Here is a 14762-nt window from a genome sequence, read left to right as displayed (position 1 = left end):
GCATTTCAACTCTGCTCATACTTCACTCAGAGGATAAACTGCTTCTAAGGAGCTTCCATTCTCGTGATAATTTGGGAACCTAAATGCAACATAAGAATTTAAACTTAAGGTTAACAGCTGGCTACATTTGTAAGCACCAGCAGAGGAAATGAGATCAAATATTTTCTAATACAGATAGAGTCAAGAAAAAGAAGAAAGATGGTTTCTGCAATATAAATTTGCCTTCTATTCTGAATCTTTAATAGGAAGATAATTTTTTTATTTCCTGTTTGAGACAGTTTCTGAGATTTGCTTTTAATATATTTTCTGTGCTAAATCAGTTTATGATATTTTTAAACTTTTTTCCATGAATATTCTAGCACTTACGTCTGCCAAAAGTCTTCACATTGCAACATTAAAAATTATTGTAGTCAGCTTGTGAAAAACATGTCTGTTCCTTTGGTTTTGGAGATATTTTTCAGAGAGAAAAGGTAGCAATGCAAATTCAGTAATTAAAGTTTTTTATGTTATTTATTTAGGAAAGAATATGTTGCAATTCTGTCTTGTCAATGAAATTAGATGGGTGACCCAAGATCAAACTCTGGAACTCACATTTCTGAAAGGCAGTATTTTATCTTTTCCTGCATTAACAGCTCACCACATTGTGAAAGGGACTTAAGGCATCTGAGAGAAGGTTTTCCCACTGCAGGTGCTGTGTGAAAGTGCTGTACCATTAGAATCCCTCATAACAACCACCAAAATATACTGAAGGCACGAGTGGCATTTTATTCTGCAGGGCAAACCCTGTGAATTCCTGGTCATCAATGATAACTATCAATCAACCTGGATATCTGTCACAATTTAAATAGCTTCTCCCCTTCTCAAGATTATCAAATGTCATTACAAAGAAGGGGTGTAATTCATGCTTCAGAAGGGGCAGGAACAGGATGACAGCTAGTTGGCTCAAAGCTTTTCCCGGGCTTCAGATCTTCCACTGCCTCTAAACAGTGCAGAACAGATCTGCCAGTGAGAAGAGCTACAGAGTTACACCATGTGCACACCCTGTGGCTCACAGGCATCTCCAAAATACAATACCATGATTTAGGCACTGCAACAGTAGTGTATTTTAGCTGGTGTCACTGGAGGTGTATTTACAGAGCAATTTTACTACAAATGAGTTATGAACTAGAGCAGAAGAGGGAATAAATTCTGTCTGGTGGGAGGGAAAGACTGTAATCCGTTTCTTTTCTTCATTTTTTCACACTCTGTAAGCGAGAAACAAGGGGAATCACACAGTGATTCTATATAGCAAGTTAAGTAAAAGTTGAACAAGAACCTAGAGTTAACATGGAAGAAATTAGTCACTGTTTTTGGACAGCAATCAGTAACTCTGTCTGGTTCACCTTGTTATTTCTTGCTGCAATTGGACTTAGTAATCAGTTCTCATCCACGGAGTTCTTTCTGATAAGAATACATTTATCTCATTCAGTAAGATGATATTCTGCTTTCAAATCTCAATTTTTAGTATTTTTTATCACCTTTCACTCAACTTTAAACAATGCCTTCAATGTCTAAAGGAATTTCATATTGCATCAGATTATCAGATTCTAGTTCATGTCTGGACAAAATTTTCCATGCCCACTAAATAATTTTATAGATTTCAGTGATATTTTGGCAGGAACATGCTTTTACAAAGAATAACACTTGGTAGAAATCAATGGAAAACTCTTTTTGCCCTGGTAAAAGATAAATTTCTTGATAGTTCAGAAATAACTACTTTTGCCATCTTGCTATAATTTAAGAGTATGTATATATGCACACACACAAAATTCCTTCACAGACTGTGTTTTTTTCCCCAACATACTATACAATGCTGTACACCGCAACATAAGTTAAAAAAATTTAAAATATATATTCTTCTCTTAGCTAATGCTTAAATGGAAATATCTGAATACCCCTCTCTGTTGAAGTGAAGTGATTCAAGCAGCAGCCTGTCTTGCAGTGGGACAGCTGCATTGCTTGATGTTTATGACATCTTGTATGTGGAAAGTCCTGACTTGGAAACCTATTGTTTGTGCTGGCACCTAAGAACAAGCCTGTAATGCAAGCTTCAGTTTTCCTCCATATTAATGATGTGAAGATGCCTCCTTTCCATATCCCATTATTTAGCTAGAGGTGCCATTCAGAATTGGTTTTTGATAAATTCAGCCTGGTGCCTCTGTGACTACTGCATAGGTACAGCAGTTTTAAATATTTATGTTGTGCTGGTGGTGATAATTATTATTCCAACTCAGTATAGCTTTAATGCATTTAAATGTCAGTGTTTCTCAGTTTAATTCATCATACATACATTCAGATGCCTGTATACATATATTCAGTATGCAGCTCCAAAGACCTAAAAAGACCTATTCATATTTTAGCAGCTGTGAGAAAGTAAGGACATATTTCCTTTACATTCCTAACTGTAAACATTAATTAGGTGCTTGACACACATTAATGATTAAAAATACTCTTTGTAAAATAATCCATAATAGTTTTTTATCACAATCACAAGCCAAAGAACTATGTCATTGTACTATGGTATCTCTAATGGCAAAGTTAAAAACTATGTGATAAAATAAAATCCATTTATTCACTCAGTCTTTTTCCATGGGAAAAAATGTCAGTTTGCTGTGATAGCTAGTATGCTTCTGAATATAAGAATGTCATGCTTTGTTACCTGTTTGTATGCATTTGTTAGAAAGCCCCTATGCAGTTGCTCATAAACTCAGTTGCTTTCTTAGGTTTAACCATCGCAGCAAAACAAAATGTTTAAAACAAGGACTTGAACATTTTCTACAAATTATTAAGAACATTCTGAGGGCTATCACAAAAAGGAAAGAAAAAAGGGAAAAAAAAGGGAGGAAAATAATTTTTAAAAAAGGCAGCTCCTTTTTGAAAACATGACTGGAATGCATTTAACCTTGGCTTTCCAAGTGGTACTATTTGCAATTGTTTGCTTAAGCAAACCAGAGAAGAAGGAACTTTGAGTTCCCAGGAGGTCTGACAAATTATTTCCAAGGTCAGACATGTGCACAAAAGAAACAACAGCTTCTCATTCTGTTTTCTGCTACAGCATCTCTCCTTATGCTACCTGTAACACTGCCTCTGTTTGGTCCCCTTGAAGGGTTATGAACATAGAATGGGTCCAGTGTTGTCCAAAACATGAGACTGAGGCTGCCGCTTGTCAGTACACAGCTAACAGTTCAGAGAATCCCTCCATTGATTTTCTTGGTGTGACTCCACCCCAGCTGTTTTCTCAGACTAATGCTGCCTCTCCAGAATGTGTAATAGTAATTGACCAGAACAGAGTGTCAGGACTAATTAATGTACTCTCGTTATTGGTGAGAGCGCTGGTTTTCAAATAATGTTCTAGCTGTTATTTATGGCTTTTAATTAAGGTACAATCTTATCTAAATAATCAGTGTGTTGTAAAATAGAGGAGTCAAACTACATAGCTGCAATAAGCCAAACGTAACATGCACAACCACATTTGCACAGAACACTTAGATATTTTGCAAGTCATGAGAAATTTGGGAAATTAGTAGGGTTTTATAGCTTTTACAAAGCATGTGAAAGCATTCTATGCCTTCTAAATGGATTTACTCTAACTGCCTAATTCATTATGCTAAAACCATGAAGCAATTTCCTATTCAAAGCCCAACTCACAGGCTCTCTGTTGTCAAGTATTTGAATTTCAGATTAGAAATGTGTTCATTTGGATAGCATGAAAGGAAAGCTTTGTTGTCAGCTTTGCTTTATGTTCTGCCAGCAGCCAAATCCCTCTTCTTCAGCCGTCACCAGCAAAATACCAGACCTCCACTCTGGTCTCCACTATCTTGAAACAAACACAAATGCTTTTGGCCTTTATGGCCTAAACACTGGTTTGAGGTTTGCTGTTTTCCCCTCTCTCTTAAAATTTTTCTGGAGATTATTTATGACAGATAATATCAGCAAATGTTTAGATTGCAGTGAGGTTTTCTCATCCCTACAGAAGGGAAGGGGAGGGAGGGAGGGAGGGGGAGAGCATTTCAACAGTGGGGGAGAAGAGCCAGGACATTTGGTTCTCTTAGAAACTCTGTAGTTTGTTATGGAACAGTGAGCTGAAGTGGCTGCAGCCCTTTTCCCCTCAGAGTGTTTGCAGCTATGATCCACACTGAATTCTAACTATGCCACTGCTTGCTTGTTAGCAGCTATTTCTTTCCTGGCTTTAAAAATATACAGGCAGCTGTCAAAAGTCAGGGCTGCATTTCATGCAGAGTGTAACAAAGTTATCTCATGCAGCCTGTCGGACAAAACCTCCCAAGCCTCCATAACTTTGGCTAGTAGTGTGGAAATCAAGGAATTCCAGCCACATTTCTCACAGGAAAGAGCTTTTCAGAGCTCTTCCATTACTGTAAGCTGTTTCTGACAGGTTTAGGGTCTACGCTGTCGAAGGACAAGCCCAGCACATCCTTCTATTAATTAAAAGCAAACATTCACACCGGGAACGTTGTAACCTAAACATGAACTTTAATGGCTATAACATAGCTGGAAGCAAAAATAATTACTAGGAGCTATAAAAGACATTGAGATATTTGTAATCCCTTTCCTTCTGAATACAATAACCCCTATGTAGTCATAATAAGCTCTTCAGTATAGGAAATAGTAATAGAAGATCTCTCTCCTGATACTGAGGCTGTGCAAATAATTGATTTCTTAGCCTAACAGAGGAAGAAAAAAAAAGAAGGGGGGTGGGGGGGGGAAGAAGGGGGGGGTCAGGGGGAGAGGGAAGACTCAGTCCAGCCTTAATTTAAATGTTCTTTCTTTTTTTTTTTTTTAAGCTTGTGTTAATGAAAGAGAGCAGAGCCTCAAAGCATTTCATCCGGTTTAGAAAGTCCTGTGGGACTCTGAGGGAAACATCTCAGGGACAAAAAGGAGGAGTGACCCAAGGGACTGGTAGGGGCCCCTTCACCTCCCTCCTGATTTGCAGGATGTCCTGGGATGTGCCTGCACTGCAGTCCCTGCCACAGGTCAGAGGATGATGCTACTTCCAGCCACATCACACTGCGCTGAAGCACGTGGGTCCCTTGGGTACCAAACACACATCTTTTACTCCCTAGCTCTTAATGCAAAACTCAGCCTCGCAAACCAAGCTGTGGATGCCTCAAGTCCCCATCTTCCCCACCAGCAAGATGCCTGGGTCAAAACTTTCCTTCTTGTATAAAGAACTAATTCAGCAGCTAGAGATGAGGGCCCTACTCACCAGTTTAGAATCACCTGACTCTTTAGTTTTTATACAAGAGTGGCACAGACCCCAAGAAGCCCAGACGCGCTGAGCCTGCTGGGGAGTTCATCTCGGTTCATTGAAAGTGGGAGGTCTCTGTTGAAATCCCTGTCCAAAACTGGGCACAAAGCGGGTTTCTGTTTCCACTTCTGGCTCCCGGGAGAGTGAGCATCAGCTATTTCACCCAGCTCTAAATGACACATTGTTCCAACATGTGTTTCCAAGTGTTAAAAGTGAAGACGAATGAAGTCATGCAGCTACTCTTATTGATAAGGATCCTGGCGCCCTGTTCCATGGTTAGCAGAAATGAGCCTAGAAGCCTACAGAGTTTAAATTCTCTAATTCAAGAATGATCTTGCACTCCAATTGTGTATGGTTTACAATATTTAAACACAAATTACATTCAGGTCAGGTTTCTGACTGGTTGCTAAATACCCTCTAGTGCTAGTGTTCGTATGGAATTTGTTTCCTTAATGCTGGATTATAAGAGAATTAGAAAGCACTAGTATACCTTATATAAAAATTAAATGTGAATGGTAAGAATTCAGGTCCAAACCATTTTAAGTTAAAAGTGACAGAAAACTATTACACTGCAAACATACTAAAGCTATTACTAATGCTCATATTTATTTTTTACCCTGAAGCACAATTTTACTCCATGAAACAGCTGGTTTTCCAGAGTGCTATAGGTAAAACCAAGCTCATCATGCCTAATAATTTTATCGAACTCTATCATTAGGCACATTCTGCAGCTGTCAGAGAACTGTGCTTTCCAACAGATATGATCCTTGTGGAAGAATACATGCCACAGTTTAGAGGACCAAATACTAATATTTTTTTCAGGACTTCGAAGAGAGAGGCAGAATTGATGTTATCATGACTTTGCTACACCAGCATGTTATAAGATAGCATGTTGTTCCATTCCCAGAGAGAAGGAGAAAGGGATTCCCCCCATTAGAATGCATGAAACTTTTTTCTCACTACTCTGTCATCCATATTGAACAATGGAGTAGCAGCAGGCACACAGAACCCTTTCTTCTTAAAATCCAGAGGTATAAAAACATTTAAAGGGCTTTATTTTCACACAGCAGCCCAGAGAAGCTTTATTTTTAAGCAGTCTAGTTAGATATCTAATTAAAAGACACAGAGAACAGGGTCTGAAGCAATCAAACTAAAAACATTCTCCTCCCAGTTCAGAAGGCAAACAGGAAAGAAGTGACTAGGCTGCTAATGCAGGATCTCAGTCTAAGCAAAACACCATCCTAAGCCAATTGTAGGAGATGTTTCTAATGAGAAGGTGATGTGAAATGATGTTGGAAGGCAGCTTTGGAGAAGTTAATCTCATGTACTTCCTCTCCTGGTGGAGCCACTGTATGCCAGCAAGGTTCCCTCACCTTAAAAACAGAAAATTGTGTCTTGCCCGGCATTACACATAGTATTGCCAGCAGGTCTTCTAGGGAAGTGATGCTTCCCTATGAGCATCAAGAACACCTGGTCACCTGGTCAGTGAGGGTGACCATGCACTGGCAGAAGTTGCCCAGAGAGGTGATAAAGTCTCCATCCTTGGAGAAATTAAAAAACTCTCTGGACAAAATTTTGGGAGAACAGCTCTAGGTAACCCACATGAACTAGGGGGTTTGACCAGATGTTCCCTTCCAAACCAAACTGTTCTGTCATGCTGTGTTGTCTGTGCTATTCTTTGATACATTCTCCAAACAGTATCACTTTTTAGGACCTGAGCATGGACCTGAGACTTTGGATTGTCTGGCATGCTGCTAGAATGTGTTAAGTGGCAAGTAAGAGGTATGGATATAGATGTACATATTTTCTTATTTGTGTATGTATACATGCATGCACAAAGACTTGTCGGCAGCACAAATAGCTGAATAAAATTTTTATGCATTCAATGCCAATGTCTCAGCAGAGGAAAGATCTATTTTCATACAAGAACTAGAGTCCCACTGCTCCAGATTTCTGAATCTTTAAGAAGATTTAAGAAATCCCTGGCAAATCTTGTCTTGCAGAGAACTCTCCCAGCACCTCATGTAGAGTTAAAGTCAGGCAGTACAGAGACAGAGCAGTTTGGTGAGAAGTTATAAGAAAATACTGCTGTAGTAAGGGTGATGCCCATTAAGTTCAAAGAATGAACTTCAGCTTTCGTCAGCCTAATTGTCTGGTTAAGAACTCATTACACTCTCTAGTACTATCTTTAAAGTGCATTTACAAATTGCATCAGCAATTTAATTAACGAATAGAAAACTGCATGAAAATGCTTTCTGATACAAAGTAATGGTTTTAGCCTGATAGTGAGCATAAACACTCATGTCTTGATCAGTTAAAAGATGAGCAGGCTCTACTTTAAAAGGAAGGCAGCCCTTTCAATAGTATTCAGGGAATTTGTTTTTGTACTCCAATATTGCTCTGTTCCAAATAAAATTAGACATAAATATTTCTTCGTGTGATCTGGGTTCTGATATCTTCTGCCATAAACTCCTTCCTCATGGAGTCCCTGATCCTTATCTTTTTCCCTCTTCTACAAATCACATTAACTAATCTGATTAGTGCCTTCCCCATCTCAGCACAGTCTTCCTGAAAGATCAAAACCAGACTAGTACCATGCTCTCAGGATGAGAGGCACAGAGCTTTTCAAAGTCTGCTCCCACGCAAAAGAACAATTTAATCACTCCACAGCAAATTGCCTCAAGATGCAAAAAAGCAGAGAATAGATTTGAGGGTCTCATTTTACCAAAACCAGAGGCAAGGAATTACAATATAGCCTACACTGGCTTTATAAACAAAATGTGGGACAATAGCACAATTTGGCTATCCCATCAGGTATTGGATATTGTATTTCACTGGGATGTAATAGAGAAATTATTTCAACACTTGAAAAATTCAAGTCCTGACGTTTGGCTCACCTACCTTACGTGCCCACTATCTTGTCTAGTAAAGCCTTCTCCCATATAGCTTATGGAAGAGCATTGTGTGTCAGTAGCTTTGCTGTTAAAAGCAAGCAAGCCATATTATAGTAGTTCCAGATGACAGAGTACATAAAGAGGCAAGTAAATAAATGTCACTGTGCTCTACCATTCTCTTTCCTAGTAAATGAATTGAAGGGGGAAAAAAAAAAAAAAGTGCTTTCTGGCTAGAGAATTCCTATTCAGAACAACCTGTTAATAGAAGAATAAAAACTGAATGAGCCAGGTACAGAACACATGAAAGAGTCATGGGAGGAGGATTTAAAAATACTTCTGTGAGTATACACACACTACACACACAACAAAACATTTAGAAATGTTAGACTTTTTAAAAATCTTGCTCACATATCAAAGAATACAGGAAGTACCACAGAAATAGGATCAATGCAACAGCGATCTTTTTAAAGCAGACTGGCAAAGTAACATATTGTGCCACAGGATGGGCTTTTTAATTGAAATGCATAGCTTGCATAAGCAGAAATTACCGTACATGCTGTATTTGTGAGAAAGCGTATTAACATGCCAAAGAACATATTTATGCAACACTGAGTTGCCTCAAACCAGTGAAACAGAGTTTTGTTGATTTCCTAATGAGATTTCCACCAGCGTTCAAAGAGAGCCAGCCTTGGCTTCAGGCGTGAGCTCAGACACTTTCAAAACCCCACAGATTTACAAAGCCTTTGGAGAAACAGCTAAGTTCTGAAAACAAGCACAGCAGACTTTCTCCTTTAGTTCTCAAAAAAACCCACCAAAGCCAACAGGTAGCCTGTGTCAAGTCATGTAACCTCGAGTTTGTGCTCAGCTGTTTGTCTAGCAAGGTAAATGTTTCCTCGGATGTGTAAGGTAAAGCAAACCTTGAGCAGAGATACCAGCAGAGTAGCACAAACTGATGTGTAGAGAGACAAATGTTTCCTGGCAGAGGGTAAACAAATTAGAGGGGGCTTGGTCAGTTGTTTAGAAGAAATCGGATAAGGGGAAGCCTGCTGAGCAAAAAAAATTTAAAAAAATAAAATCAATGTAAGTAGTTTGGATTTAGGAAGGACATGAATGCAGGTCAGGAAAACAGAGGGAGAGTGGGCAGTGATCCTTTTGGGTTACAAGGCAAAAGCAAGACTTCAAAAAGGTAAAATATCATTCTGAGCTTTGGAATCCTTACAATTAAGGAGTCAGACTTGGAAATCCTTTGATTTTTGCCCTGCAGAATTTCCAGCTGGGTGGAGAAAGACCCAAAGACTCAGCATATGAGCAGCTCCCTTCCCTGAACCCTCACAAGATAAGAGCCTGACTCACACAGCGGCAGAAGAACAAAACCGCCTCATTTTGGCAGGTGTCGTTGCCAGGCAACAGATCCATTAAGTAGCACAAGCTCAGGGATGCTGATTAACCCATTAGCTTCTCAATTAAAACACTAATTCGGGCGCTGGCAGGTTTAAGAAGCCCTCAGGGTGCTTCCCTGTGCCAGTGTGACATCCCACCCGGGCACTGCCCAGTGCCAGCAAACCCTGCCACGGGGCCAGCCGACCAGGTTTTGCCTGAGAGCACTCCACCACAGCAGAGGCTGGTGTGGCTTTCAAAACTGGGAAACAAAAGAAGAAGGAAGGAATAATAACTGTGATGAAGGAATGTGAATTATTCATAAGAAATTAATGCAAGCCACCAGGGGCGAGCACGGAGAGAGTTTTGTTGTGCTCACAGGATGGGTAGCTGCTCAGCTGCACTTTCATGGAATCTCATCCGTACTGTTCACAGGATGACAATTTTACATCATAAGAGGTCCCCTGATGGCATGTATTAATTTATAATCGAGGCAAAAGGAAGGGAGTATTTTGGTGTATCACGCTAGTAAAACACACAAACGGCTCCCTGAAGGCACACACACACATACATTAAAACATTAGCAATGGCACTGGAGTTAATAAGAGCTATGACATACAGCACAACTGCTCACACACATTTCGTGGCAACTCAAAGCCACTGCTTGGTACTCACACTGCTCTGAAGTGGGGCCATGCAGCTCAGTGGCAAATAGAGGAAAAACAAATTATTGGAGGCCTGGCACGTGCTTTAAAACACAAACAAACAAAAAAAGAGGTGTAGAAGAAAAACAAATTATTGGAGGCCTGGCATGTGCTTTAAAACGCAAACAAACAAAAAAAAAGAGGTGAACAGTAGGGCCACATAAACAGAATATCCTTTCAGAAGGAAAACATTCCGTGTAAGAAGGGCTGTGTATGTATCTTTTAAGAGTATTTATCAACATACTCACTGCATTAGTCAACAGGGATAAAAATGAGCAATCACAGAGCACTGTAAATGTATACTATTTAGATGATGCAAGAGTATGGCTGAAAACTAGTTCCATTTTTTTTTCTATTATTACCTTCTTCTGTTCCTTCAAATTAAATTAATTTTTTATTATTTTTAACTTAATGCAAATAAGTATCTGTTAGAGTTTGGGTTTCCTCCCTGTCCCTCCTCCTCCTGCTGTACAGCATAGTAACAGAAAACAAATGTTTGCAAAATTGATGATAACAGAGAAATTGAAACTACACTCTAACACAGATAATCTCAGGAAAAAAGAAAAAAATGCCAGAACCTGTAGTCTATCAAGTGCTATTGTTGGATGCTGTTGTGTTTCTAAAAGCACCCCAGGGAATTACTGCATTGTGCTATAACAAGGAAAAAATGAAAAAACTTTTTAATTAATATCAAGAAAAAACTAAACCACAGATGACATTAAATCCCTTAGAATATTTACACTTATTTTTACCACTTGTGTTGCAATTGGTAAATCCCATTTATTTCTGCCTTGACAAAATTTATGTGGTTTGTAGATAGGAAAAGAGACAGGAATATTGCTGGTTTGGAAGTAAAATAAGCTATTTGCCGTTGCACCACTTTGCAGCACTGGAACCCAGTTTTAGCTTGGGCAAGGGGGGTTGATCTTTTTAGAAGTATTTTTAGACATTTTCTTTCTGCATTTCATTTCAATCTTAATTGGCTTTTTTCCCCTCCTAATATTTTGTCACCCACTCTTTTCAGCTTAAAGCAGTGGCCGGTTGTGGTGGAGATAGACAGTCAGGCCTTGAGACACTGCAGAAGATCCTCAGAGACATATAAGTTGAAATTTTATGAGATGTCACCCTTTCAGCCCCACTGGGATCTAAAGGCACTTTGTTTTCTTCTGACACACAGAAAAATTAGTACATTTTCCTGAGAAGAAAGTACTTTATATCGTCTTCTTTTTTATTTTTTTTTCATGATGTCATTCTACAATGGCAAATGGCAAGTGATATACTTATTAAATTCTAGTTTGGCACAGAGCAACCAAAAGAGAATGAAACATATTCATGTCCTCCACTGGGGAATACTTTTCTATCTGTTCCCTACCAGTGTTAGAGCTTGAAATAGCTGGAAGAGAATAGATCGGTTTTCTTCTATGAAGTTTTATTCAAGTTTTATTACCTCCATAGTCCACAGAGGCCAGTTCCATCATCTTAAGTACAACCCTCAGAGATCTGCAAGAATTAATTCTGCCTATTTACTGCATTTTATCTACATGACATACTTTTTCATTTATTTGAGATTGAATGCCAGAAGTATGCAAGAATTATAGGTTTTGAAATAAACTTTAGCTTATGATTTGCTGTAGCACCAGAGTAAAATAAAAAGCTAATTTATAAATGTATAAAAAGACCATACCATTATTTCTTGTGATAGCATTTTACATACAGAAAACTCAGAAAAGTCCTTGCAGTTAAAGACATCCACATCACCAGCATAGAAATCTGACCCTCACTATTTAAACCTTATATCTTTATTGCCTGAATGGCAGAAAGGTTCCCACGACTGTTGAAGAAAGTTACTGGAGAATATTTCTTTACTTAAAAAAGTCTAGAATTCACTGTCATAGATCCAAAATGTATTTCTCCTTATTTATAAATGAGGAAATAACTCGGAATCAAATAGTGATTTTTTAAAAATAAATTTTTAGCAATAAGCATATCCAAAGGAACACTTGACGAATAGTTTACTATCGCTCCACAATTTATTTGGACAATCAAAAAAGAGAAAAAGGACTGCTTCTTACTTCAGTCTTCTGACATAAGTCAGTATAAGTCCAAAATAAATGGAGGGTGTGGGATTTGAGATTATAAGGGGGCCCTATATATGTGTAATCTCTCCCATACAAGAGGAAAGTCAATTAACAAGTAATTCTTAAAATGGATATAATGGGAGGTATTAATGTAGGGACTGCAGAAAAGAAAGTGCATTTCTGAGCTATGTCCCAGTGCTTTGTCCTATCAGCAATGGCCCTAAAATCAATATCAGTTCCAATACAAACTACTGGCTCATTGTTTTAAGCTTAAAATAAGTACCAAATCTTAAAAAAAAAAAAAAACTCACCAAAAAAAACCCCATGCACAAAAAAAGAAACCAAACAAAAAAAACCCCACAACCCTTTGCACTGTTGAATTGCCCTTCTCTCCTATCTCCTTTTCACTGAGGGTTTTCCTTAACAACCATTCATTCATCCAGAATATTACTACTTGTCTACTTTGCCTTTCAGACTTTCCATTTTTTCAAAATAAAATGTATCTTCTCAAATTAGAAATATTTCTAATGTTGTCATGCTTGACGCACAAAATGGTCATCCTGTATAGTGCAAGGGCTTTAAATATGACACCTCTTCAGGTGTTCATGAATAAATGAACCAAAGCAAAGCAGATGGAACTGTTCACATCTAGTAGAAGTGGACTCCAAACCTGTAGGCAGACTGGGGAGGACTGCTGGTCAATTTTAAAATGAGAAAGAGTTGGCACCATAGGAGAACACTACTAAATGCTTACACTTGAAGTAAAAAAAATGCTTGGCTTTACATCAGTAACAAAATTACTTTTTACTCTTTGTGAAACACGCCTGTCTGCATGAAAAATATATTTCTGACACTGAATTACATCAGACCCTTCAACACTTAATTTTTAATGGTTATTGCATACAATACAGAAGTTGGCAGAACAATTAAAAGCAAGGTCACAAAATAGTATTACAAAATTTTGCTCAGTTAGCTGACTTGAGGCTTGAGGCTTGATATCTAGCATTGATCAAAACTACACCTATTCAACTCTAAGAGAATCTCCTAGGAAACCTGGGATTACAAGTCAAACTGGTATACATTGGTGGCCTAATTTTTCATATATAGTGATCATTTATTTATTTACTTACTTATTTATAATATTTATTCCAGTATTTCATTGAAATAAAACTTGGACTACTGGTATTGGCATTACACATGACTGTGATGGATGGGATTTTGATTTCTCTTTTCAGCTTTCGGAAAAGCTGTAAAAACAGAGATCAGTCACAGCTAACAAAAATTCTATAACAGTACTGTAATTGTGCACTGAACTTACCCAAGCCTAGCAATTTTTCAGTTTTGTTCTTTTTACTTTCATTCATATCACTAGATTGTTTTTTAATTAGTGACACCGAAGTCCGACACCAATGCTGGAAAAAAACGCTAAAAAACAAAACAAACAAAAAAACCATCAGTATGGGCAAATAATTCAAAGCACACTTAGTAATTTATAAAAATGAGAATTCAAGTATTTGTCAGAGAAATGTAGAACTTGGTATTTGCTTTTTCTTTTTGTAAAGTTCCTAAGATTTCATGTATTTAGGAAAAAAAAACCCAAACAATAAAAATCAAACATTTAACACCACACTGGAAATTTCATCACTAAATCACAGAACCACAAAATCACAGAAACATTTTGGTTGGAAAATATCTCCAAAATCATCAAGTCCAGCCCTTGACCCATCACAGCTAAACCATAGTACTAAGAGTCACATTCAGCCCCTTCTTGAACACCTCGAGGGATGGTGACTGAACCACCTCCCTGGGCAGCCCATTCCAAGGTTTAACAACCCTTTCCATGAAGAAATTCTTCCTAATGTCCAACCTGAACCTCCCTGGTGCAGCTTGAGGTCATATCCTCTTGTCTTTTTGTTCATTGCCTGGGAGAGGCCAACTCCCACCTGGCTACAGCCTCATTTCAGGCAGTGGTATAAGAGTGATAAGGTTCCCTCCTGAGCTTCCTTTTCTCCAGGCTAAACACCCTGGATGCCTCAACAGCTCCTTACAGGACTTCCATTCCAGACCTTGGACCAGCTCTGTTGCCCTTCTCTGGATGTGGTCCAGCCCATCAATGTCTTTCTTGTAGTGAGGGGCCCAGAACTGGACACAGCATTTGAGGGATGGCCTCAGTGCCCAGCACAGGGAGACAACCTTTTTTCTGGTCCCACTTGGTCACAATATTGGTGATGAAGGTTAAGATGCCATTGGCCTTCCTGACTCACACTGGCTCATATTTGCCAAGACCCTCTAAGGAGGAATTCAGGGATCAGCCGCCAACGGGATTTGGCTCCATTCACCACAAGTCTCTGGGTCTGGTCATCTGGCCATCCAGCCAGTTTTTTACCATCAAACAGTCCACCCA

The sequence above is a fragment of the Fringilla coelebs genome (assembly GCF_963513975.1).
Source record: "Fringilla coelebs genome assembly, chromosome: Z".
NCBI classification, from domain to species: Eukaryota; Metazoa; Chordata; class Aves; order Passeriformes; family Fringillidae; genus Fringilla; species Fringilla coelebs.
The sequence above is the reverse complement of the archived record's forward strand: the minus strand, read 5'-3'. Positions refer to the sequence as shown.